The sequence below is a fragment of the Balaenoptera physalus genome (assembly GCF_965194825.1).
Source record: "Balaenoptera physalus genome assembly, chromosome: 3".
Lineage (NCBI taxonomy): Eukaryota > Metazoa > Chordata > Mammalia > Artiodactyla > Balaenopteridae > Balaenoptera > Balaenoptera physalus.
In genome coordinates this window covers 69,445,013-69,472,619 of record NC_138890.1, presented here as the reverse complement: position 1 = coordinate 69,472,619, position 27,607 = coordinate 69,445,013, and the positions used below count along the sequence as shown (strand labels likewise).

Here is a 27,607-nt window from a genome sequence, read left to right as displayed (position 1 = left end):
TGCCCTTGCACTCAAATTCTGGTGATGCACAGAATCTGGGGTCTAGCTAAATTTTTTATGCAATTCCATTTTTAAAAAATAAATGCTTGTTTTTAATCTTTAGTAATATTTCTAACACTAGTGCAGCCTGTATTAAAATATTTTATTTTTCAGCGATTATAGAGAAAAAATAGGATAGAAACTTGATTAAGCGGACTCAGGGATTCCCAAAACCTAAACAACATAGCTCTGACCACAAAGATGGGAGATTTTACCCCATAGACCCCAGGCCTGTTAAATTTTTATAGCTATGCATTTGCTTTGTCCTGACAGCAGACATGAGAATAGAGAACACACTGATTATTTACTTAGAGAACATCTTGCATTGATTTCCCATACGCCAACCTCCTACAAGGCGAGGCAATAAAAGCCAGATGTACCTGGTGCATACAGAGTGGGGGTCAGTATCACAGGAGAGGAACTCCAAAATTGTGAACCTCAGAGCTTTCGTAGGATGCCTGGTATAGTTGCCCATCCTCCCCTCAGGAGCAGGAGAGAACTTACCTTTCTCTGAACAAATACTCTCTGAGGAAAGGAGGGCGAGGACTGTAGAACCATTACCCTTGTAATCTAAATGAATGATGCCGGGGAAGATAAATCTGTAAATCTCTGAGGCATCTGACCTGAACTTCCAAAGTGTGCTTGCCAATTATGTACTTTTAACCCAGGTTGCTAGCACTCTTGGCTCGGTAAACTCTGATGGTGAAGAGATAGGAAAATACTCGTGGAACATTGACCCCTGGGACTCCAGCGTACTCCCTCTGCAGATCACCTCTTAGTGATTTGACAGTATATGACATCCTTGGCAGTGTCTGGAGCATGAAACTGGTTTCCTATCAACATTGGGGATTAACCATACTTTCTCTTAGTCCCTGTTTCAAAATGTTTTATTTTCTTTTACTCTCTGGTTATCAGGGTGACTGTGCTTCTCTTTTTCTCACAATTCTCTTACTTGCCAATAACTCATGAAATTAGGTTTTTTGAAGGCCTACTTTTATATTGATTCAGAAAACTAAAAGAAGCAACATAATGCTTTTTAAAAAGGGCTAAAAATCAAGTATGACTCAGTGCTTTTGCCTAGAAGACTCTTAGAAATTTTCTCCTGAAAAAAATAATGCTCACTTGTATATAATGGGTACTGCTTCTTTCTTGCTTCACTTTACAATCCTCAACCATTCATTAGAATTTTATTGTTTAAGCAGAAATGGGACATTTTATATGTTAAATGGCCTCACTTATAAGTTAAAGAAAAAAACCCCAACAATAACAAAACTACTTCATCCCAAATGAAAGTTTAGTATTAAAGGCTTATTTTCAATTGGAATGGAATTTCAGCATTAGAATTTTATCTAACTTACCCCTCACATGAAAGGTTTTCTCCTGACAGAGATTAATGCATCTGCTAATGACAGAAGCATTTGTCATTTTTATGAACTTGACATCCTCTTCGCTCATCACTTCCCAACCAGGTCAAAAAGGCACAACCTGTGCTGCAGAAATTTTTAGGTAGTTAGAAATGCTGACGCTTTATCATTGTTTGGGGAAAAATTAAGGAAGGGGATAAAGAATATCAATTTTTTGTTATTACTATTATTTCCATAATCAAAAGGTATGTTTTAGTTGAACATTCTTTGAGTGACTTATTACATGCAAATTGGATAACTTTTCTTGCCTTTATAATTTAATAATTGTTTTATTATTTATCCAGATGCTCTACTGAAGCTGAAGTAGAAAGCAAGGTTGATTTTACAAATACATCTTAAGAAGCTTTCAGCAGATTCCCAGTTGTTCTGGTTAACTATTGCTACATAACCAACTACTCCCAAAATTTGTTGGCTTAAAGCAAACATTTTTTTATTCTTCATGTTTGTGTGGGCCAGGAATACAGGAAGGGCTCAGCTGGTTCCCAAGGCATCTGCTGGGATGGCTGGGGCTGGAGGATCCACTTCCAAGATGGCGTCTTCACTCACATGTCAAGAGCTGTGGTGCTCTTGGTTCTCTCTCTCCTATTCTCTCTCTCTCAATGCATGATTTGTCATCTTCCAGAACCCTCTTATTGTGGCTAGGGCTTCTCAAAGCATGATTGCCCCAGGGTAGTTGAGCTTCTTACAGTGCAGCTAAGAGCTCCAACAACAAGAGTTCTAAGAGCCCAAAGCAGAGTCTGGAGGCTTGTTATAACCTAGCTTCAGAAGTCTGCCACATTCTATTCATCAAGCAAGTCATAAAGGAGGGGGATTTCCACTTTGCCTCTCAATGGGAATAATTACATAGAATTTGTGAGCTTTTAAAATCTATCACACATTCAATATGCTTAGAAAATTGCTTGCTCTCTTTCTCTCCTGAAAACTGGGAATTAAAAACTCGGGAAAGAAACACTGACTCTCTTCAAAGCTTGAAACTTCAATCTCAATATTAGACAAATTGAAACAAACAAAGTGATGTGCTTTAACATAAAGAAAAGGACCAGGAGTTGAACTGTTACTATTTTTTCCTCAAGAAGAAGGCAGGTGTATGCATGGAAAGTAGATTTAAAAGGCACTTCACAGAACACTTTATATAAAGTCACCTATCTGTCAGTCTCTCACAGAGACAAAGCATTTCTAGCGGGTTGGAAAAGCCATGATATGAGGATGTGTCAATCAAGAATTTTGATTAGACCAAAGTGTTAAAATGACACAGGAAACTGAAATCTCAAAAGAGTATGTTTAATTGGTTGCTTTACCTCTCCAGTGATTTTCAAATGCTCTGAAGAACTTAGCACTTTCACACAGGCAAACCCAGCATTTTTGTTTACCACTAGTTCATTAAATAACCTAAAAAATAAAAAGAAAATCTTTTTATATAAGAGAATGATAGATATAATACATATTTTAAATTTTCCTATAACCAAACAAAATGATTGGTACTCCAACAGACAATATAGACATGTTTTTCTTAAATAAATCTAGCTATTTTTCTCCTTGTCATTGTTTCCTTGTTATTTGTGTCACCCTCTTCTCTTCCCTGTTTTTTGGTTTTTGTTTGTTTTTTATAATTTAGAACAGTTCTGATATATATGCATTTCAATATTCCTGGTGTCCAACGGTTTTGATTTTCAAGGATGGAATTTTAGAATTATTTTTCCTTTTCTCCTTCCATTGTAGTACGTAATAATAAAATAGCAATAATCTTTTTTTAACCTTAAGCTCATCACACTTCATCATCATCATCTTTTTTTTCTTAAGTAATCTTTGATGAGTGGCTCTGAATAGCTGCCTGTTGCTCTGAAAACGATAAATGAACAGCCATTGCTATATCTTTATTTCTCAGTATCCTTCCCTTAAGCACATGCTCACTCTCCTGCTCTTCATATTATGCATTACAGAGTGAATGTTTCTGATAATTTTAGACAGCTGTGTATGTTCTCTGACTTCCCAGCCCCCGCCCTTTCTTCTATTAATTCTAGACTTTTAAGTAGTTATTCATTCTGTAAATGGTTTTTGAGTGCCTACTGAGTTCCTCCCATCATGACACCAATTTCTGGTCAAAGTTGATTAAAATAGGGCTGGTGCCCTTAAGGAACACATCGTTTAGGAAAAGAGGAAGAAGAGCAAAGCACCATTACAAAACACATAATATGCCATGGTATAGGAATGCATTAGAAATTCAGTGGAGTCAGTGCAAATTTTTCTTGTGGACCAAAGAGAGCAGGCTGGGATCATCTCCAAAAAAAGGCCAAATAAAGACCGCTACTGTCACACTAAGGACTTTGGAATTTATTCTGTAAACAAAGGCTAGACGGCAAATGACAAAGACAAATATGCATTTAGAGCTTTTTTTTCATAATCAAATGTTAAAGTCTATGACCTTTATCTTCAATTTTGTGATAAATTTTAACATATTGTTTATAAAATTGTCTATCTATCCATGCATGTATAAATGTGTATAAAGTGCCCTCCCTTCTCCACATCTCTCCAGGTAAGAAATCTAAATGAATTTACCTCCCTAAATATCTTTTCTTACTTTTTAGAATAAACCCTCAGGAATATTTTACTGTGAAATAATTGTTATTTATGGCCTTCCTTACAACAGACACATGGGCTATTTTTAACAAATATTTATATCTGAAAAAGATACAGGTTTGGATAATAGGACAAATAATAATGATAATAAACATTTGTTGATATCTACTCATTTTCCAGGCACTCTACTAATCATAGATATTTTTCTCATTTTGTTCTACAATAATCCTATAAGGTAAGTATTATTATTTTCTCTGTTTTACACATGAGAACACAGAAACACAAAGATTAAATTACTGGACCCAGATCCCACAGCAGGAGGTGGGGCATCAGTGATTCTAACCAGGATTCTAGAATGCATAAACCATTTCAAGTAAGAGACCCCAAAACTGTGGTACCAAGAGCCACTTAATAGATATTATCCTATATTCTGATAATTGCTAAGCACATCATATGTACTATTTTCTTATTAGCTTTATATTTTATTTAGCTGTATTATCCTGAAAATTCCAAAACATCTTATTTTGCTCTAGTAGCCCATGCTAAATGTGTCCTCCTTTTATTTATTGCAATATAATTTGAATTCAGTAAAATACACAAATCTTAGTGTACTCACTGATGAATTTTTATATATGTGCACACATATTAACTCCACCCAGATGAAGACATATTCCTTTTCCCCAGTAGCTTCCCTGTGATGCTTTCTAGTAAATATCCAGCTATGTACCCAGAGGTAACCACCGTCCTAAACTCTAGCGCCATAAATTAGTTTCATTCTCTTCCTGAATTTCATATAAACAGAATCATACAGTAGGTACATTTTTGAGTTCTGTTTCTTTCACTCAGCATAATGTTTGTGTGATTTACATGTAGTTATATGTAGCAGCACTTTTTCTTTTTCTCTGCTATATAGTATCCTATTGTCTGAATATATCAAAATTTTAAAATAAATTATACTATGGGTAGATGTTTGAAATGTTTTCAGTTTGGGCTATCATGAATAAGTCTTATGCATTCTTTTTTGTGTACATGCTCTTGTTCCTTTCCAAGGAGCAGAATTGCTAGAATGTAGAAGAGATGTATGTTTAATTTTATTAGTATGTGCAAAGGGTTTTTCAGAGTGATTTACTATTTTACTTACACTCCTAACAGCAATGTATGAGAATTATTTTTCTTTACAATGTCTCCAGTACATATAAGTCTTTCTAATTTTAGTTTTTCTGATATTTCATTTTGGTTTTAACTTCCATTTCACTGAGCTATCACTGGATCATGATAAAAGAACAGAATGAGTATTGCAAGAAAAAAAACAATCCACTGGAATTTTGATTTCAGTTATTGAATTCTTAAGATCTAAAATTTCTACTTAGTTCTATCTTAGAATTTCTGTATTTTTCTTGAAGTGTCCCATCTCTTCACAAATTATATCTATCTTTTCCTTTAAATTAAACATATTGTTAATAATTGTATTAAAGTCCTTGCCTGCTAATTTCAATAACTTGCCTATCTGCAAGTCTGCTTCTATTGACTGTTTCTCTTTGTTCTGAGTCACATTTTCTTCCTTCATGTTTGTAATGTATTTTGTTATATTCCTAGAATTATGTATAAAGGAATATTGGAGACTGAATATATATGTTTTGTTTATTTCTCAGAGAGGGCAAGCTGTTTTCTATGTCTCCCAGCTTGGTTGAGGGCTGTGCATTCAGATTCCTCCCAGGAGGACATGTTGAGCTGGAAGTAGGTTGAATATGTAAATAGATTGAGTTCACCTGTGATTATCTCAAGCCCCAGTTTCCTGAGGTGCCACCTCTTTGATATATTCACTATTTGTGTAGGGACAGGATTGGCAGAAATTTTGGATATTTTAAATTCACCTTTAGATTCAACTCTAGATGTGTTGCTGAATCCAATTACCTTGATAATGCACCATGTGGTTTCTTTCTGCTCAGCAGCCCCTCCTCTAATGTTGTCTTCTGAGCAAAACTAAAGGATGATGGAGGAGAATTAATGACCAGTTGTTTGTCCTTATGTTTGACTCTCTTACAGATGCAATCCATCCTCCCGGCCCATGCTGTTGTCAAAAGCCCAGATGATTTCACTTTCTGAATGCAAATTTCTCCAAACTCCTTTGCATTCCCACCTGTATCCATACCAGGCACCTTTCTCCAAGTATAAAAGCTGATATGGCCCTGCTTGCCTATTAAAAGCTTGCTTTACTCTGGAATTTAGTCCAATACTACTTCCTTTAGTTACAATAATCCACAGTATTTAGAAGTATGAAGATGAACTTTACTTCTGTACAAATCAATGATACAGATCATGCACTACTATTTCTGCTAATGATAGAAAACTTAAATATGGTTTAGAATTCAGTCACGTTGGGTAAATACCCAAGCCAATTTAGGTGCCCACCCTCCTCCTTCTCATTCTCATCTTGCTGGTTACGGACCTAGTTATCTAATGTGCCAGTTATCATCCTGGCACTGGGAGATAGTTACATCATCATACCACTCTGGTCTTGGTTCTGCTCCTATTAAGGAGAAGCATCTTACCTGATCCCTGTCATTCTAAGCTACCAGATAACGCTAATGATTTACAGATATCAGATCCTTGTAATTTGTATCTTCTTTGCCCTCCTTACTCTCTCTTAGTCAAAGCTCTTTCCCTCTTGGGGCTCTAAGCTAATGCTTTCCTTCTATAGAGTATCAAGAACTCTAGGAATCTGTTCTCTGGACCATCTGCCTAGATCAGTCAGTCAGTCATTGCCTGAGTACTGTTTAGACAGACATGCCTCTAAGGCACAAGAACCTTCTCAGACTACACAAAGTGAAGAACAAGTCTGTCTGTTCACCCAAGCCTATGTGGAAATTCCTTTCAACCTGACCCTGGGGATCTCAGCCCAATGGAGAGCAGAAGACATGATTTCATATTTGCATCTATGCTCTTTTCTATTTCTTTCATATATTTCTCTCCAAAATACCAACTCCTTCTCCTATAAGTCAACAAAAGTCTCCCCCTTCCACACTGGCAGAAAAGCTGTTCTCAAATTATAATCTGGAATCTTTTCCTGTTTTATGGTTTATGTTACTAACCCATATGTAATTTGCTTTGGCTCTTGATATGAGGAGTCAACCATTTGGAATTCAAGAAACTCTTTTCTCTAGCTCTAGAAATTAAGAGTTGTTGTTTTTAAGATTATTTCTGTTAAGAGCTTAATTTTTTTCCTACCTATATTTGCCATTCACATTAATCAATGATTAATACAAAGCTATCCTGCTACCGGAAGAGTGCGGTAGGTTAATAGTGCAAAGAAACATGAGAACACAGTTTATAAAACTTAAATATATTACCTCTATTGGTCAGGTTTCTGTCAGGAAAGAGATGGCATACTCAAAATACAAGAATGAAGAAAATCTAAAGGACTAGATATTCTCTAGGTATGGGCGATGTTGAGGAATCCCACCTGAGATGATGAAACAAGAGGAAATTATCATCTCTAAGTAGAGTGAAGCGAATGGTTTTTAAAGAGAGAGCAGCTATGCTCTTTTATATAGTTGTAGGAAAGAAATGAGTATGTTTGTAAACCACAAGTAATTTACTGTAGCTAGAAAGCAGTATTAAACTGGATTTGTGAACTACTGGCATCATATTAAGACTTTAAAAGACTATGATAACATAGTAAATATTAAGGGATTTATTTCAAGACCCTCAAGTTCTCTAAATTTGATGTGCCTGAGAAAGTACCTTCCTTTAAGTCTTCAAGGTGGATGCAGTTTTGAGGTATTACGAGCTGTGTGGGAATGTTCTAAATTCCAATGTATTGTGTAGTGGGGCAAAGGGCACCCCTCCACCCAGACCAGCACTCTCCAGGGCGTTTGGACCCACCCAAGGCCTACTGAAGGGGCGTGTACTGCGTATGCACGTGACTTGAGGTTCAGGGAAACAAGAGGTCTCGAAGAGTTCAAGGGTCGTGAGGAGCCGGATAATTGGAGCTGGTTCATGGGGGACCCAAGGCGTCTACCTAATTCCAATCCCTATCCTACCGAATGTTGCCTATTCCCCATGAAGGCAGAGCTGGGGGAAGGGGGTGGGGGCAACTCAGAAGTCCTGCCGGGGCGGGGTCGGGAGACACTGGCTGAGCCATCTTCCAATGAGAGACACCTGGGAATCCTGGTTGCTGGGCTGGTCGTGGCTGGGGGAGGCATGAGAAAGAGAGCAAGTGCGCACGCGTACCTTCTGCAGCTCCCTGGAGCAGAGGGAAAAGAGACGCAGCCGGCAGCCAGTTCGGAGGGGGTCTCGTTACTCTCCGGGGCTCTTGGGAGAAACCAGGTATCTGCCAGTGTCCGAGCTCGCACTTGCACAGAGACTCTCATTCATTCTGAAGCCACATATTATCGGGAGGACTGAAACCTTGAGAGGTAAGACTGGCCCGTCGTAGAATGAGAGACACCTGGGAGTCCTGCCAGTTGGCTTTTGGGGTTCTTCCTGCCCTCGAAGTAGTGAGGAAAGAAGGGAGTTGATAGACTGTCTGTGGTGACTGACCAGAGAGTGACTATGATTGATATTACACAGTAGAAGGGAGAAGTATATCTGAAACCAGGTTCATGGAGTTTCAAAAAAAACCAATAATAATAATAATAAAAACTACCAAGGCTCAGACCCCACAGGGAGAAAGGTTTGTTATCACTCACCCCTATGAGCTGAGGAAAAAGGAAGTTATAAATACTATGACTTCAAGACTAGCTGTAGAAACGACTGTAACAACCACCTATGGTATCTTTGTTTGCTTGCTTGTTTTTGTTGTTGTAAATGCTATATTTATGTATTTAAGTCAATTTCCCACTTTTGTTCCTTTCCCGTCCTATTTCATCCAAAGTGTGTTGGTAGTGGTTAAATTTATAATTTAACCTGAGTTTTCAGTAGAATAGAGTAGCACTATGACTCAATTTAGGAGGAGAATAAAATCTAGATATGGAAATGGTTTGCTAATGGAATGAAGGATGTGTTTGGGTATTTAACAAAGTAGTGGCCTTGGTGGATGAGTTTTATTCAAGGTAAAATGTTAAATAAGAAAAAGAGTGCCCTTTTAAATGATGAAACATGCAATCCAGAGTATATAACTTTTAAACATCTTTATTCACCTACTGTCACACCACAAAAATACACAAAGCGAAAGTGCTAGTAGAAATTCACGGTAGTTGTAGGTGAATTTAAATAAACACTGTCAGTTCATGATTGATGAGGTAGACCAAAATATGTAAGAGTTCATGTAATATAATCAGTCATATGGTTGACCTAATCAATGTGTCCCAAACACAGTACCCTGACAATACAGCATACTTTTTCCTTGTGTATTCCCATGGGACTCTTAAAACAACTGATTATATATTATACCGCCAAAAAAACCTCAGTAAATTCAAAAAGGTAGAAATCATGTAGATCATATTGATAACCTAAATATTCTCTTTTGTTTCATATTAATCTAACTCCCCTGTTTCTTTTAGGGAACATTTTGCTGTTAAAATACTTAATAGAGGACTTGGAGAAAAATAATGGAAATGCTTATGAGGCAATTGCTTCTAGTTTCTGCAGTGGAAAGAGTAGAATCAAGTAGTTGCGTATTTTCCCCCTAGGGAATAAAAATAATGCATTCCTTCTCTTACTTAAAACAAACAGAACCATTTACAAATCTTTCATTTTCTCTTAATAAGCCTTCAGATCAACTCACAACTCAGGCTAGTATTAACCAGCAGAACTTTCCCTGGGGAAGGATACTTGGAAAAATTATTACTTCATCTTATTTTGCTTTTAAATTATTTTATTCATTATAAACCAAGTCTCATAATATCCCAGACTAAATTAAATAGTATTCAATTATAAAGATGGAGCATTCCAGCTACTAAGGTGAATCACATAAAAGAAAGAGTCTACTTAGGTCCCCCAAATTTCAACATATTTAGAAAGTTATTGATCACTCTCAACATTCTGGATGAACTAACTGGACAGAGATGTCTCTGTGTATGTTTGGTTTTGCACAAAATGCATATCCTTTATTCCTCTTAAGTATACGCTCTTACCTAGAAATTCATCTTATTTCTATGAAACAGTATGCATTTGTTTATCCATTTAATTCTTCATTCTTATATTGGGGTTCTGCATAATCTCATTACTCAAAGATGTGGCAATGTAATATACAAAACAGATGTGGTGTGAATGTGAATTGCTCTGCAAATCTGAGTGTAATGAGCAGCACAGGAAAAGTATCAAATGCCTTAGGAATTCAGTCTTTCAGCAGTATTTAATGAAGACCTACTAAGTGTCACGTACCATTCCAGGTACTGGAGATAAAACAATGGACCAAACAAAGTACCATGCCTACATTCCACTGGAGGAAACAGAAAACAAACAAAACAGGTAAATATGTCAGAGTTTATTATGTGCTGTGAAGAAAAGTAAAGCAAGGTAGGGAAGATAATTCCAGAGTGAGCAGAGGTTGCTATTTTATACACGGTAGGCTGGGAAGGCCTCTGTAATAAGGTGACAATTGAGCAGAGATTTGAATTAAGTAAGAACAGACTGATACCTGAGATAAGAGTTTCCTTGGCAAAGGGAATAGCAAGTACTGTGTCTTAAGGTGGGACTGTACTTGAGGTTGGAGGAACAGCAAAGAGGCATATGTAATTATAAAGCAGTAGTGGGAGTTGAAATTGTGAGAGATGAGACCTCAGAGGTAGTTAGGAGCCATTGTCATAGAGGGCATTGCAAGATATTGTAATGACTTTGGCTTTAACTTAGTGTGATGGGAGCCTTGTGGAGATTGTAAGGAGAGAAGTGATGTGATCTGACTTAGGTTGTAAAAGACTTCACAAAAGCTCAAATATGCGAGAGGATGGACAGATACATCATATTTGCCTGAATGCTGTCACAATGTATAGAGACATCTACAGTGGACAATTAAAGTAGTGGCTTTAGTGGAAATAATGTGGGGTCAATAGCTTTTGGATGGAACTAATGAGGAAGAATGAAAAATGGGGGCAGCAACCAAAGTCCTGGTTCTAGGGCTAAAAATCAGACCTGCAGAATTGGAGCGTGTGGTGATTGTTGTATTATAGGCAGCTCTAGCATGCAATCCCCAGAGGGGGTAATCAGGAAGTTCTTCCTAATTCTTCCAAGAAAGAGACAGTCACTCACCAACATGCTTGAGCAGATGGAAGACTATTTCAGAAACAAAATTAGGTAGGACTTGGGGCCAGATGTTAGTGAGATGATTACCTGTGGCTGATGAGACCCAGGAAAATATGTGAGTCTTATCCTATTAAAATTTTCAACCAATGTCAGGCTGGGGACATCTCTTCTCTGTAACTTTCTCCAACATCCCCACACCATATAAAACTTGTGGAATAATTTTGTTCCATATTTGCATTTTGACAACATTTCTACATATCTCTTTTATGGTATTCTACATATGTTGACATGTTGGATTACAGATATTTATTGATATGTCAGTCTTCGCTAAATTTTGAGCAAGTTAGATACTTGGAACCATGTCTTATCTTTGTATCTCACTAGTGCAGCATTTGGCATGTAGGGTTTACTACTAAATAAATGGTTATGTATTTCTACTAACAAGCAAGTAAATATAGCTTTTTCCTACTAGCTCTTATTTTTTAAAAAATCACCCCTAAAACTAGTTATCCACCCTTAACTGGATTAAAAAAAACTCCACATTGGCTGTTCACTGTTGTCATTATGGAGGGTTTGTAAGTTTTATTTCCCTCAAAATTTTGAATGAGAGAACCAAGTTTTTCCACTAAGAAATAAGCTTTCAAGTGAAAAAAAAGAGCAAAATTGCTTTAAAGGGGAAAAAGGCATCTTGGTTTGCATAATTTTAAAAGAATTTGCTTGAACATACACACACACACGTGTGTGTAATTATATAGAATAGATAACAATTATAAAAATAAACGTGTAGCACATCAACTTAATAGTTATATTAAAATTTTTATTGAGTACTTACTCCATGACAGAGTTATTCTAAGTGCTTTATATATTTTTTATTATTTAAACCTCTTAACACACTATTGTCAATTTTGTGTGTCAATAAATTTGGAAATATAGAAGTAGGTGATTTTCTACCAAAATCAACATTAAAGTATCTGTTTTCTGGATTCATAAATAGGGTATGAGAATTTGGAAAGCTAGTGAAAAGTCTGTTTCCCAACTTTTAATTAGACCCAGAGGGGTGAGTTTTACTCAATCTCTAAAGAACAGATAATCCTTGATTCAAGCAGTTCTGATAAAGAAAACAACTGAAATATTGCCAACTCATTTTACGAGGCTGACCAAAATCAGGCGAGGATATAACACAAACTAAAAACTGTTCTTAAATTTGAGGTATGAAAACAGTTGCAAATACCCTAAGTTCAAGCAAGTAAAATCATTACCTATTAGAACAAGTAAGTTTTATTATAGAAACCCAAAGATGGCTCAGCATTCTGAAATTTGCTAATGTAATTGAGTGTATTATCAATGTAAAATTAGATTTTTACATCGTACATTATCAACATACAATTTGATTATCTGGATAGATTAATAAAAACTGATAAAATACAATAAGTCCTAACTTGATAAATGAATAAAACACTTAGCAATCTAAAAATAGAGGGAAACTGCATTTACAAATGGTGTTCTATCAGAAATCTACAACAAACATTGTAATTAGAGAAAATTAGAGTAAAACATTAGAAACATTCCTGTCAAATCTAGGTATAAGCAATGATTACTACTGTATGACATCCTACTGCGTTGCAGCCCCTGCGGCTAGACAAGAGAAAATACTTCACTGCTGAAACTTTTTTGTTAGTATCTAATCCACATTTCCCCCAAAGGAAAAATATGAAAATATGGATATTAATACCAACTTTACACCATTTTAAAGTATACTTGAAGATACTTTTTCCTGTAAAGCATTTAGTAGAGTGTCTTACACAGAATAAGCACTTAATTACTTATCATCACCACCATCATTGTCAGCATTTTCTCCCTGAGCCTGCAAGTTTAAAGACCCAACCAAAACCATGGTAATTTCTAATATATTTAACAGGGTTGATCTGCACCTAGGTAAAGGTTGAGATTAAACCTATCCACCTTTAATAGGCGTAAACTCACAGGGACATGGAGAATGGGAGAGGAGACAATGTATCAAAATTTTGGAAGCTGGAAAGTACTTAAATAAGTCATAAACATTTAAGCAGAATAGAAAATTCCCCAATGATTTGGGAATTCTTGGGCTAGGAACTTGCAGAAGAGGGTATGGGAGGGTGGGAATGAGGTAAAGAAACTTGGGTAACAGTCTTTTTAAGAAGCCAGATTTATAAATTCCCTGCTCCATACCACATAGGCAAACATTTGCCCCCATCCCCTACACCTCTCCCCACTCCTCACCACAAGACTTTTTACTTGTGAGAGTAATTTACTTGGGAGATACCACCAGGCACCACTGAGGTTGAGGGTACTGTACTGCAAACAAGGGGATTAACTCGATGTGTGCATACCACATACAGAGACCATAAAACTTCTTGCCTTCTTCAGCTGGAATTCAGGTCTTTACCTTCTAGGTTGTTTAGAAGAATTTCCTCTGGGAAATCCAGAAGAAATTTTAAAAATACAGCAGAGGTTTTCTAAGATTAACCAGTTCGGTCAGATCACTTTGTTCAGTTGCATTCATGTCCTCAGAGCTTCTAATCTAATTTTATACCACTCCACATAAATACCAGCAGATAACACCAAACATCTGAGGAAAGCCTCTAATCTGAAAGAGAGAGAAGGCCGAAAAAATAATCAGAAAAGGAGAGACTTGGTGGAAACAGAAAATACAAGGAGAAGAAAGCCACATAAAACAAAACCAAAGAAAGCTATAACAACAAAACCAAAATTCCCCAAATGAAAGAAGAACAAGTTACCATGAAAAGGAACACTCAAAAATTTAAACAAGCTCTTGGAAATTTAAAACATCATAGAAGACCTAAAATAACTCAATAGAAGGGTTGGAAGATAAAGATTGAGGGGGGGAGGGGATTTTTAAAATAAAGGAAATGAGATGATTCTATAAGCTTCCAGACAGGAAAAAAAATGTTACAAAGCACTAAGAAATCAAATAACTTCAGAATTCTGAATCCTGAAAGGTAACAGAGTGAAGCAGTATCCTCTCTGAGGAAAAATTAATTTCATTCAAAAATTTCCATACTCACCCAAGTTATCAACAAGTGGAAGCATATTCTTAAGACATTTTCATACACATAAAGTCTCAAAAATTATCTGCCACTCATTCTTAGGAAGCTGCTAAAAGAGGTGCTCAACAAAATAAGGCTGTAATCAGAGGACAAGGAAGGCATGAGATTGCAGGGGCCTCCGCTCTAGAAACAAAGTGCATTCCCAGGAGGATGGGAAAGGGTAATTCCACGGTGATAGACTAGTGAGAAACTCATTCAAGTTGAGGAAGGTCAGAAAACTCTGGGAAAGGTGCTTCCAAGAATGTGAAATTAATAGATGACTTAAAATGCTTTGAGGATGAGTTGGTGATAAGTAAACCAAAAAGAAGCAAAGTGAAAAAATAAAAAAATACATAAATTCAAGGGAAAATGAAAAGTTATATAGGATGGGAAAAGTAATTATACTAAAGGGCTCAGCTATTAATAGCATTTACATATTCTTAATATTCTAAATATAATTCTAAATATAATGGAAGGATGGGAGGAAAAAATTGTGTGTGTACAAGTGTATGTTTGCAAGAATGTGGTGGGTGTAGGGGGTAGTGACTTCCATAGCAGAAAGTCAATAGATAATGCCTAAAACTGAAAATTCAAGAAATAACATTAACAACCATGTACCATGTTACATAGTTCAAAAGGTAAATAACAAAAGAAGTGACTAAAGTAGCTGAAAGTAGTTTCCTATAACAGTAAGAAATGGGAGTGGGGTGGGAGAGAGGACTGCTGTTTTTCACAGTAAACCTTTTGTTATTTTACCCTTTTTCAAAGTGCTTGCATGTATATCTTTTATAAAAGTAAATGATACATTTACATTTTAAAAGTAGGCCCTGGTCTTGAAGCTTCTCAGCTCACAGCCTGTTAGTGATTCCCTGGTGACACCTCCCTGATGAGTTTTTATCTTCGTTTATTCATGTTTAGACCAGTGGTTGGTGTCACACTCATAGCTCAAAGTTTATACACGAGCTGCAGACAAGTTTTTTATGGTTTGTACAGTGTTGGTCCAAAGAAGGTTTTACAAGTTTGAATTGGTTGTCATAATCTAAAATTGGGAGTTTCACATAAAAACATAACTTCCAGTTTCTGCTGAAAATTCAGAGACCGGCAACAGCTTCCAGGGTGGCACATATTGGCTGAACGTGAGTAGCCATGCCCATTGCACCTGGGTCACGTGCTCTCTAGTTCTCCACAGTCCCTCCCATTCCTGCTGTTTATTTGACAGTGAAACAATCTGTCATTTGCCATTTATCACTGTACTTGTGCTCCTGCTTTCTTACTGTGGAGTTCAGAGAAATATTTCTCTCTCAAAATTGGAAAATCAAAGTGAGAGGGCAATATATTGAGAGTACATATTTCTTACTCCGATTGAAGAGGATGCTGGTTGTTCAGTGTGCAAACCAAATGTGTATGTGTTAGAAAAACACAGAGTAAGACATTATTATGAAACACTATTATTTTGGTCAGAATTATGATAAATATTTGAAAATATTCATAATTCAAAAAATCCTTAATGCCCAAGATATAAAAGACTTATAATTTTCACAATTTTTTTTCTATGTGTGAAAAAAGGGAGTACTACTGTGGAATGCAGTTATGTCTTAAGTAAAATTATTCTCTAGGTAATTAAAGCCTCTGACAGATAAGAGTATCTATTGAATGCAGCAGAGATGGTGAATCTGAGACTACAGATAATAATTTCTAACTTAATTCTTACAGAAATACTACTTAGCATGTTGAAGAGTTAGCTAAGAATTTCCAGAACAATTGCATGAAAAAGTTAAATTGTTTGTGGCATTTTTCTACTATGGGTGTTGAGAATAAAAATATAAATAACTCCACTTAGACAACAGTATTTATTCTGACAGATTCTTGTATGATCAAAAAATTTTGGGCAAGGTGTCCATGACAAGCACAGCATTCGGAACTGATTTAAGCTTTGTTTTGAAAAGCATCTTGTAAATTTTAACATAGACTGGTCAAAATTGATAAGAGTGCCTACAGATGGTGCAGCTAAGGAATGGTTCTTCAAACGCTGGATCTGTTATAGAACATAAATTCAAGGAGAAAACATTTTGCAATGTTGAATGAACATAACTTCATTGCCTCATTCATCGGGATAGAATTGTGTTCAGAAGTTCAAAGTGAAAGCCTTCATATATCATATAGAATCCTATCAACTGTAAGGAATAGAAAATTCCAACTCAAGTTGGGTTAAAAATATGAAAATTAATAATTTTATATGTAGAAAGTTCAGATAAAGGGAAGGTTTTAGGGTTGATGGATTCAGTATCTTGATGTGTCATTAAAGACCATATGCTTCCTCCATGTCGGTTTTATATTCAGGCTTTAGCATGATGCCTGATTGACGAGGTGCTGGACACATTTTTTAAAAACTTTAATATCCAGTGGAAGATGAGCGATCTTTCCTAAAACCAATCACTGGAAAGAAGAATTATATTAAGACCAGTAAAGCCTACCCTGGAAGCTGGAAGTTGGGTCACTTTCCCCTGAAATACATGAACAGTTAGAAGAGGTTGATTTTCTAGAAAAAATAATCAGGATTCTATTGGGACAAAAGAAAAGGGATAGAGATATTTGGTAAGAACAGATACTGTTATCTTAGTTGTGTTCTCCTGGCTTAAAACTGGAGACAGTTCAGTCTTGATTGATGAACTGCAAACACAGTGTGGTGGTTGGCTCTGTTAAACTGAGGTTAGGTGGTTTTCTTATGAAGTGGTGCTGAATCATTTTACGGAAATTTTAAAGCAGTGAAAATCAGCTAACCAGTGAAGACTAGATCAAACATTTTTGGATGAACATTTTAACCGATTGAAATCCTTTGACTGTTTCTCGGCAAGGTCTTCAAAAGAATTCATAGCAGTATACCAAGGTATGCTTTAATTTGCTCTTTTCTAGGGAAATTATGACTCTGGGAGCTTCATTAGGCAGGGCACAAACTGGCCTGCTTTCCTGAGCAGAAGTTGGTTTTCAAAATGAAAGTAATGGTACGAGTTGCATTCTAAAATTTTAGGGATTACAAACCAATTTCAAAAAAAAAATTCTTTGGTTTCAAACTTTATGAAAATAAACTACTATTTTCCAGTTTACTTTTCTCTCCTCAGTTTGAAAGTGTGAATGAAAAAGTGCTAATGGATGTTATTGAATTATAAGACCACATAGTACTAAAACTAAATAGAATAATATTAGAAACCAAAATTCTGTAAATATCCTAAGAGTTAGTTACCTAAAAATACAAATCGTGCTGCAAGATTTTATCCATGTTCATGAGTAACTATATTTGTGTACCATTCTTTTCAACTAGGAAACTGCTTAAAAATAAGAACTGCTCCTAAAAGATCAAAACTAAAATAATACGTGATTTTTATATTATGGTACCACAGAAGTATGTCAGGTTTCAGATTGCAAATCAAAGCAGTAACATGTCATTAAAGAAAAGTTTTAAGAGTTAAGTATTACTATAATTAAAACTGTAATATCCGGTATTATTCATGTTTTATTTTGCTGAATGTTTACACTGAGATTATATTTCTCTAGTAGTTGGATTTTTTTTAACACATGTTCTGCTTTTTGTGTTTCAATTACTGCCCACAGATATTTAATTTGCTATCTGTTTTAGGTCTGAATGAGTAATTTTGTCTTAAAACTCGTTGAAAATTGTATGTAGGACTGGGAAAAGATTCTGCCTTGACCCTATGAAGATTGCTTTCTTAATCCCAGGGTTGTGTTGAGGCTGTTTCTTTAGTGATTTATAGTTATATTTTCTGATGGTGCTATCTTCATTTAGTTCTAGATCTTATTGGATGTAATGGTGACTTTTATGTGTCAGTTTTATTTGTCTGGCCATGGAGTGCCCAGGTACTTGGTCAAACATTATTCTGGATGTGTCTGTGAGGGTGTTTTCTGGATGAAATTAACATTTGAATTGGTAGACTGAGTAAAACAGATTGCTCTCCCTAAAGTGGGTGTGCCTCATTCAGTCTGTTGAAGGCCTGAATAGAACAGAAAGGCTGAGTAAGAGGGTATTTTCTCCTATCTGACTGCCTTGACCAGGGACATTGGTTTTTTTCCTGCCTTCAGTCTTGAGCTGAAACATCTTCCTAGGTCTTGAGCCTGCTGGCTTTCAGGCTGGACTACACTGTTGGCTCTCCTGGTTGTCAGGTCTTCAGACTTGGAGTGGAACGAAACCATCAGCTCTCCTGGGTCTCCAGCTTGCCAAATGCAGATCTTGGGACTTGTCAGCCTCCTTAATCGCATGAGCCAATACCTTCTAATAAATTTCTCTCTTTCTATCAAAAAATATATGTTTCTATATATAGATAGATATCTACATAGATATGGAGAGAGTGAGAGAGGTATATATATAAAGAGGTTTATTAGAAGGAATTGGCTCATGTAGTTATAGAGGCTACAAGTCCCAAGATCTGCCTTTGGCAAGCTGGAGACCCAAGAGAGTCGATAGTTTAGTTCACGTCCAGGTCTGAAGGCCTGAGAATCAAGAGAGCCAATGGTGTAGTCCACCATGAAAATCAGCAGACTCAAGACCCAGGAAGAGCCAATGTTTCAGTTTGAAGATAGATACATGGATAAATAAAGATAAATAAACATCCTATTGATTCTGTTTCTCTGGAGAACCCTGACTAATACACTGGAAAGCATTTTTTCTTGTCCTCTTGCTTCCAGCAAAAATTACATTAGGCAAGGATTGGTTTCATGCTTCTTCTCTTGACTTTAGCTGGACCCAACATTTCTGTATAGTCTATTAAAGCATTACTTCTCAAACTTGGGACCTTGTTAAGATGCAGTTCTAGTATAAGAAGTCTGGAGTAAGGCATTAATTTCTGCATTTCTAGCAAGCTTTCAGCTGATACCAATGCTGCTGATCGCAGAACCATTGTTCGAATAGTAAGGTGTTTGAGGATTGCATTCTTATAAACATTTGACTCACCCCTAAACTTTGACAATATATTAAGGCTCACTGTCTGTAGCCTTGGTCTACAGATTTGCATCTTGACATTTCAACACAAAAGTTACCTTAAATGAGACCATATCTTTCAGAACCATCTATTGCCGCCTAATGACAGCTTAGAAAAACAGTGAGGGTGAGGTCTTATTAGAAAATCATACTATACTTATAGCATAACTGTCATATCTTTAAAGAAAATTATCAAAACTGATTTCCCACCCACATTGTGACTTCTCCAATAGAATTAAGTTAGATATTAGAAAATTTTCGCTAGTTCCCCTTACTTTTCACTCATCATTTACTATATTTGGAGTAACGAAATAAACAGAGCTTTCAGAGTTAGATATAACAGGGAAATAACTTCTTTGGACTTCAATTTATTATCTGTCAAGTGAAACATACTCCTTACTACCATACAAAACCTCTTTTATTTGGAGCCCTTACTAAAAATATAAATCTGCATAGCAGAGGCAGTAGATCGTAGACAACTTGGGATGTTTTCATTTCTTCATTTGGTATTGCCAAATTCATGGAAGCAAGGAAGTGTCTAAGACCAAGTCTGACTGAGAAGTTTTTTTTTCACTACCGAATAGTTCTTTAATTCTCCTTTTGCTTATTACTTCATCCTCTCAAACTACACTATAACCACCTATTTCCATATGAAGGAAACATAGAGGAAGAAGTAAGGTAGAGGAAACCTTATCAGAAGATTGTTGCTATTCATGCTTTGTTCTGGGAACTGCTATCTTAATCTGACTAAGATCACAGCACTTTATAATTGTCATTATCTGCCTGTAAACTCTGAAGAAATCTGGCTTGTCGTAGTGCCCTGAGTCAAACCATAAAATCTATTTCAATATTACTCCTTAGCATAATTAATATTATTTAACTCATTGGTTGTCTCTCTTGATGTTTAATAATATAAGAAAGATTTTAATTTTTGAGGAAAAGAAATTCAGAAAACACACACAAGAGGGAAGAGATATGGGGACATATGTATATGTATAACTGATTGACTTTGTTATAAAGCAGAAACTAACACACCATTGTAAAGCAATTATACTCCAATAAAAATGTTAAAAAAAAAACCCAAAAAACAGACATATCTCTACAATGACATACTGTGGTTTTTTCCTCTAGCTACCAAATCCTGATTTATATATATATATAATTTGTGCTATAAAGATGCACTACTGCCTTTGCCTGGGTCGTCGTCTTTTTTTTTTTTTAATTTTTTATTGGCGTATAGTTGATTTACAATATTGTGTTTCAGGTGTACAGCAAAGTGAATCTGTTATACATATATCCATTCTTTTTTAGATTCTTTTCCCATATAGGCCATTACAGAGTACTGAGTAGAGTTCCCTGTGCTATACAGTAGGTCCTTTTAGTTATCTATTTTATATATAGTAGTGTGTATGTATCAATCCCAATCTTCCAATTTATCCCCCCCCCCCACCCCTGTGCCTGGGTCTTCTAAAGTAGAACTGGAGACAAGAATTAGGTTGGCAGTAATTTGGGAGGAATGTACAAGCCTTAGGCATTGAGAGTGAGGGAAAATGGAAATGAGGCAAGGCATATAATGTGATACATACAGCAAGTCACTAGGCAGACTTGTTTACTTGGCCAAGTACAGGGCTTGCAAGGAAGGAATACAAAAGGCATTGAATTTGGAGTAATCTATAGGAGAGAGAAAAAAAAGGGTATTTATCTGGCTAGTTCCTTCCTGTTTCCCATTTCCTAGTGGTCACTGTTTATACCATGGGGACTAAGGATTCTGGATTGCATCATTTGGCCTTTCAGCAACCACTCAAATAATGAAGTCCCATAATCTGCAGTGGTGTTTAATCCAAGTTTGAAAATAGCAGGATTACCCAGTGCAGGTGGGACACTGACTGAGAGAGAAAAAGAAAGAGGCAGTTGCAGGAAACCTACTGAGAACTCCATGTTAGAATATCCAGGTATTACAGACTCTGTTTTGCACAGTAATGTGTGTAGCAGTTTAGTAACTTATCTAGAGTTTTAGTTAAAAATCAGACTTTTTAATAATAAATCTTAAAGTCATTTGTTTATCCATCCTTTAGGAAATATTTCTATTGGCACAAATGCTGTGATAGCGTATCTACAGGATTTCTGAGGTAATTTTACTTAAAATGTGGGTCTGCAGAGAAGCGTGAAAATACACTTTTGGTTAGCACTATATGGCAAATAAAAATAATTTTAAATACTTTAAATGAGAATGCTGAAAGTTCTTTTAGAAATGGAACTAGTTATTTTCTGGGTAAATACTTTGCAAAAGTTTTGCACCTCAGTGTAGGTAGTGAAGAATGCAGATGCTGACCTTGAGGTTTTCTTTGATGAGTAAATGACCAAACTGAGTGACAGAAAGGACCACGCTAATAATGCATTCAATCTATCTGAAGCCTATGCCATTTTAATATCTCTAAGACGTCTGTCTGAGTATAATTTTTGTATACTCTATGAGTTCTTAATGAGCTGGTCTCACAATTTTACAAGCACATTTGTTCGTGATTTCAGAGAAAAGTTAAGATTTCAGTGTTAGATTTTCATCGTGCTTCTGTAATATTTCAGACTTTGATTACAGTCCACAAGAGATCTCTGAGAAATAAAATAAATGATGTAGTGAGATAGAGAGCAAGCATCTATCATCTGATTATAGAATGGAGCACTGTTTTCAAGAACAAATCAGAACTTATGGAAAAAGCTATGAAATAGAGACATGAACTTCTATAAAATATTTGGAATTAGATGTGCTGATGGTACTGTCATATATACCAGCTGGAAGAATATTTCTGCCAATTTTGGAATTTGCTTAAAAATGAATAGTTCTAACTTTAGGGGAAAAACTCAACTCTTTGAATTTAGTGTTCATCCTGGGTAGAAACAATATATGAGCTTTATTCTACCAGGATGTTTTAAAAATTAATCACATGATATTTTGCTTCTGCCAGAATGGCAGACTTGGTTGTCTGTGAGGAAATTCTCACAACAGAACAATATACTTTTAAGGAAGAGGAACATCTGAAATGTGAAGGAACTGGTGAGAAATGAAATGGAAAATGTACATAAACCTAAACAAATATTGTATATATATATAGAGACGAGAACGAAAATACAGAACAGCAATAGCATGTTTGTTAGGTAGGGCATGATTATATTTACAGTGTTTTAAGAGTTGTGTATTATTCTGGAGAGGGGTTGATAAACTGTTCAATATTAGAATTTGGGGGGTAAAGTTCAAAGATAAAAGCTAAAAGAAATGTAGGATACACATTGTTAAAACAGTAAGAAGAAAAAACAAAAGCAATAGTATAGAAAAATAGGACAAACAGAAAACATTAAGATAGTAACAAGTAAATTTGAATAGATTAGCAACCACAGTAAAAATGAATTAATTATATGTAAATCTGAAAAAAAGGAAGAGTAGAAATGAATTAGAGTTTAGACATGTAATTTGGAAAAACACCATTTACAATAGGCATGTGAAAAAAGAATAACTTACAGTGTTGCTTACCCTACAGTTCTATTAGGGTTAAGTTGTAATCCACCACAGTCGCTGACCGACGGCACTCTGAGAAGAAACTAAGACATTAACAGGATGGGCACTCTGTGCTTTGGACAAGCAGGCCCTTGGTTATATGTGTATCTCAGGAAGAATTTTAATGAACCCAGATTCTTGCATCTTTCAATACATACAAAAGCACGAAAATCATTAACTTGAGATATCTGTTCTTTGTAAATAGCAGTAATCTTTTACCAAGATGTATGCTTGACTGCACGTATTTCCTAGCTAAAGCTCATATATAAACCGGCTTCTCCCCTACCTCTTTGGAGCAGTTTCCTTAGAGCTAACTGAGCTGCTCTCTCCCAGGATATAGTCCTCAGCAAGACCCGGAATACAACTTAAACTCACAACTCTCGTGTTGTGCGTTTTTCTTTCGGTTAACAGGGATAATAATAATAAAACAAAGCCATTAGTACCCAGATGAGTAAGAAACATATATTTTTGAAAGATATTAAAGAAGCTCTAAGTAAATAGATATGTATTCTATCTATATTTATGGAAAGAAAAACACAAAATCATAAATAATTAAATTCTCCTCCCAAATTTTTAAATTCATGGCAATTCTATCAGAATTCCAGCAGGTTTTATATGGAACTTAAAAATCTCTTCTACAATTTATATGGACATACAAAACCCAAAGATTGGCAAAGACCTCCTGTGGGAAGAGAATAATGTGAGAACTTGCCCTATGAGTTATCACAACACAAATTATAATAATTAAGATGATATATATTGGTTCAGGCTGGGATGACATATTAAATGTTTCAACAATTCATGTGATGCTGATACTAAGCAATCAGACTTCTGACCAATCAGAATAAAGATCTAACAAATCAGAACAAGTAAGAGTAGATATGTTGTATTGGTGTGTATTGGCTGAATATCAGTCATGCCTATGATCCAAAAAGAATATAATATGACTTCCTGTGTCAAAGGAAACATTTAGTGGGGGCAATCAATGCAGAGCTCATGTCGAAAAGAGCTGGAAGATCAGATGGCTTCTCACAGGAAAAACATGCTATAAATATTGACAACGACTGTCCCTAGAAACTTTCCCAGACTTCTGATCTGATCCTTTATAATCCATAATGATTTACTAAGATATTCTTTCTTAATTTAAACTTAAGCATTTAGTTATATTCCTTTACTTGTCCTGCAACAGTTCTAAGAATGACCTTTATTTAGACTCTGCAGCCTGAAGAACCATGTAATTTTGGGCAAATGCTACCTATTTTATTTAAACAGGTAGAAACTGATACATTTTTCTAAAAGCAAGCAATGCTCCTATCCTCATTTTTACATGGTATGCAGATGTTCTTGCCAGTTATTGTCTTGTCTCAGGAAACAGTGATTGATATATTAGGAAATACCTTTGACAAGAGCCTAGAGTGGAGCATGTGAAATTGAATTGCCTCGGTAATTTTCTTTTCTTATTCCTTTATTATGTGGTTTCCAGGAGATGGTGAGAATAGAAACACTACCAATTTCCACTACTCAATGGTTAATGAAATTTAAAGTCAGTTATAAAGAGTCTAAATTAAACTATCTGCAAGGTTTAGGTTAATGTAAAAATGACCAAACATTTTGAGCCTTAATATAAAACTAAAATAAATGACGTAAATATTTTTATTTCATTTTAACCCCACACACCCCTCACACAAGCATAATGTAAAACCATGTTTCTATTTCACAAGAAAGCAGTAAACATAAGTATCAAATCTAGTATATTCTGATTTGATGTACAAAATTATAAAAACAGAAACAAAAAGTCAATTAGCCAAGCTAAAACTACTTTTCCAAGAATTCCCTTCCACCTATAGTTTTGAATGAGGGTTGGCCACAGGAGATATATGAGATTTAGAGGGCAGAAATGGATCAGCTGCCATTAGCTTCTACCGTCTTTGTAGGGTACCAGGTGCCACATGTAGCTAGCACATGTTGCTGTTGGTCTGCTGGCCCATCTTGTTGGGATGAGGCAGCAACCAGTGAAGCTGATAACCTTGACCACTAAATTTGGCCCAACTTCCTTTGCCAGTAGACATATTCCTTCCTTCCTATGAGAGGAGGATAGGGTCCCTTTACCTCCTTCCCTGGTAGTTGTTTCCTTAGAAGGGACTGCGGATCTTCTTAAAGACTTAACTCCAACACTTCTCATTCTTTTTAGAGCTATAACCCATGTACAAGTCCCAAAGGGCCCCAAAGGATAAGGTAAAAAGCATAACCTGTGAGGAGTCTCAAACCACACCAAAAATACCAAGATTATGCTAATTTATATTGATAAAAATCTAAGGGACATATATGGGAGTGGATACCAAGGAATAGTGCATCAGGGTAGAAGAACTATAAAGTTGGACTTGGCTGAATTTGTTAATATGGATGCACTAAGCAGAAATTCTAGATTCATTGTGTTAACCTGGGCAGCTTGGAGTAGCTCTCACAATTTCCTTGCTTGGTTGACTGAAACTTGGACCCAAAGTTGGCCCACACTGAAAAAAAAGTTGAATTGCCAAACCTTTTGTAAAACATACAGGCAGGTATCAAAAGGTGTAAGGATATCAGAATTCTAAAGTGGATTTATCATAAAAATCATGTACCCAACTCCTAACCGTTTCTTCCAGAAGGGTCCAGAGAACAGTCCCTTCATCAGGGTTGTGAGAAATAAGCATCAGTATCCTTGAAGGTCTCTGTTGTAGCTATTGTTGGTAGGTGATAAATGACAGCAGAAACTGCTGTCATCAGACTCAAGGCATGATTTCAGTAGAGATGATAGGACCCCGGAGCGCTGGAAGTCAAGTGGTGGCACGAAAATGCCAGAAACAAGTTGGACGTGGTTACTGTTAACAGGCAGTAGAGAGGGAGTAAGTAGAGTGGTTTGATCCTCAGAGATTGCTGGTACTGGCTAATTGATTTGACTGTTACAGAACTGAAATATGTGAAGCAACCAATGAAGTATTACTTGATTTGAATAACCAGACAGTTTCTAGTTTGGTAAGCAAAAGTCTGAATTTAATCCCTTCAACCAATCCCCAAACTTAGGCCAATTCAACTACACTGAGACCTTTGAATAAAAGAGAGGCTGGCTTTCCTTGAAGAAGGACCGTGCTGTATTGCCAAGAATGTGCACTGTTAGCAATTATACTGATAAAATGAAGACAGGATGTGACTCTGACCTTGCACAACTTAGTCTTACACTAATCCCTGTTGGATACTATCTATATATAAAATTTTGATATTTTATTCATCAGAGAGTTTTGCACTAATTTGATTTTTAAAATAGTTCATTAAAATATCATTTATCTTGATTATTAAGCTTTTGGGCACTTCATAAAATTTTGTAACAGGGATTAGTGCCTCACTTAGTTCCCAGTCTTGTATCCAGCTCTTTCCAGATCTCTTCCAGCTTCTCTGATTCTGGGACAGACACATGGGCAGTTCTGTAATGAAGGATACCCGTTTCTCCTGAAGATCTCCCGCATGGTTGAGGTTGGAGGTGGTGAGAGATAGAAAAGGGTTAAATTTTGACCATGTGATTTCAGTTTGTTAGTACGGGTTCCAGGTTCTATTTATCCTCATTCTCCTCTGCTTCATGTTATGTTTTTCAGCCCTACTTCTGGTCCTGCTGACTGACAGTAAATTCAGGCAGGCCACCAGACATAGAAGCAACAGCTTTTTGTAGATTTCTTCACCAGATGCCACAGTTGTGTAAGACCTAATCTCTGTAGTAAACCCTTTATTCCGTATCCCTCATAGCAGTTCTCCTCCTCTGCTTAAACCCTAACCAATGTACCCTCGGAGTTCCTAGGTGCTTTTTCTTTAGATTTTTTTTTTCCCCTTAAAGATTCCTCAGTACTCCCTTAACACAGAATTTTTTGGTTCCACCCTGATACCTTGCCAGAAATGTACAGACGCATTTGAACTTCAGCAGCATATATTGCTTGAGTTCTTTGCCAGAAGAATTTTTAGCTTCCATTTACATAAGCATCTGGCAGATTCTTTCTGACTGTTCAACAGATGTGACCAGACATATCTGGCTTTCTCTTTCTCAAACTGTAACCTAACCCCAGACTACCTAATATTTTACAACTCTTTGAAATGCAACCCCAATTAATAAATAACCTAGGATATGTCCTCCAAAGCTACTCAGATAAGTACATATTCTCTCTTATGTATTGCCCCACCAAGGAGCTGAAAGTTGGTTTTTAATGTTTGCTTATAATCATACTTCCCACCAAGCATCCTTTTTTTTCTAGGTGGAAGATCTATTCCTCAAATATGATTTTCTAGACTTACCATCTATATTAACTTCCTAGGGTTGCATAACAAAGTGCTGCAAACTGGGTGGCTTAAAACAAGAGAAATTTATTGTCTCAGAGTTCTAGAGGCTGCAAGTCCAAAATCAAGGCGTTGGCAGGGCCATCCTCCCTCTGAAACCTTAGAGGAATCCTTCCTTGCCTCTTGGTAGCTCCTGGTGGCTTGCCAGAAATCATTGGTGCTCTTTGGCTTATAGCTCCATAGCTCCAATCTCTGCCTTCATCATCACATGGCCTTCTCCGTGTGTGTGTGTGTGTGTGTGTGTGTGTGTGTGTGTGTGTGTGTGTGTGTGTGTACCTAACACCATCATTGCCAGCATCCTTAAAATGTGGTGCTAAATATGAAACAAAATACTCTGAATAAGTTTTGGTCAGAGCAGAAAATAGTGGAATTATTACTCTATTCTGCCATTCCCTTC

At 36.3% G+C, this 27,607-nt stretch overlaps 1 protein-coding gene across 1 annotated transcript in view; it reads left to right on the top strand.

Annotated features, from left to right (window-relative positions):
* Positions 1-27,607, top strand: part of CHSY3 (chondroitin sulfate synthase 3) — a 332,684-nt gene extending 305,077 nt beyond the window's left edge. The window contains exon 3 of the mRNA XM_082457854.1: positions 1-27,607. This exon is cut by the window's left edge and continues 12,249 nt beyond it. The gene's annotated coding sequence lies outside the window, so the exon portion shown is untranslated.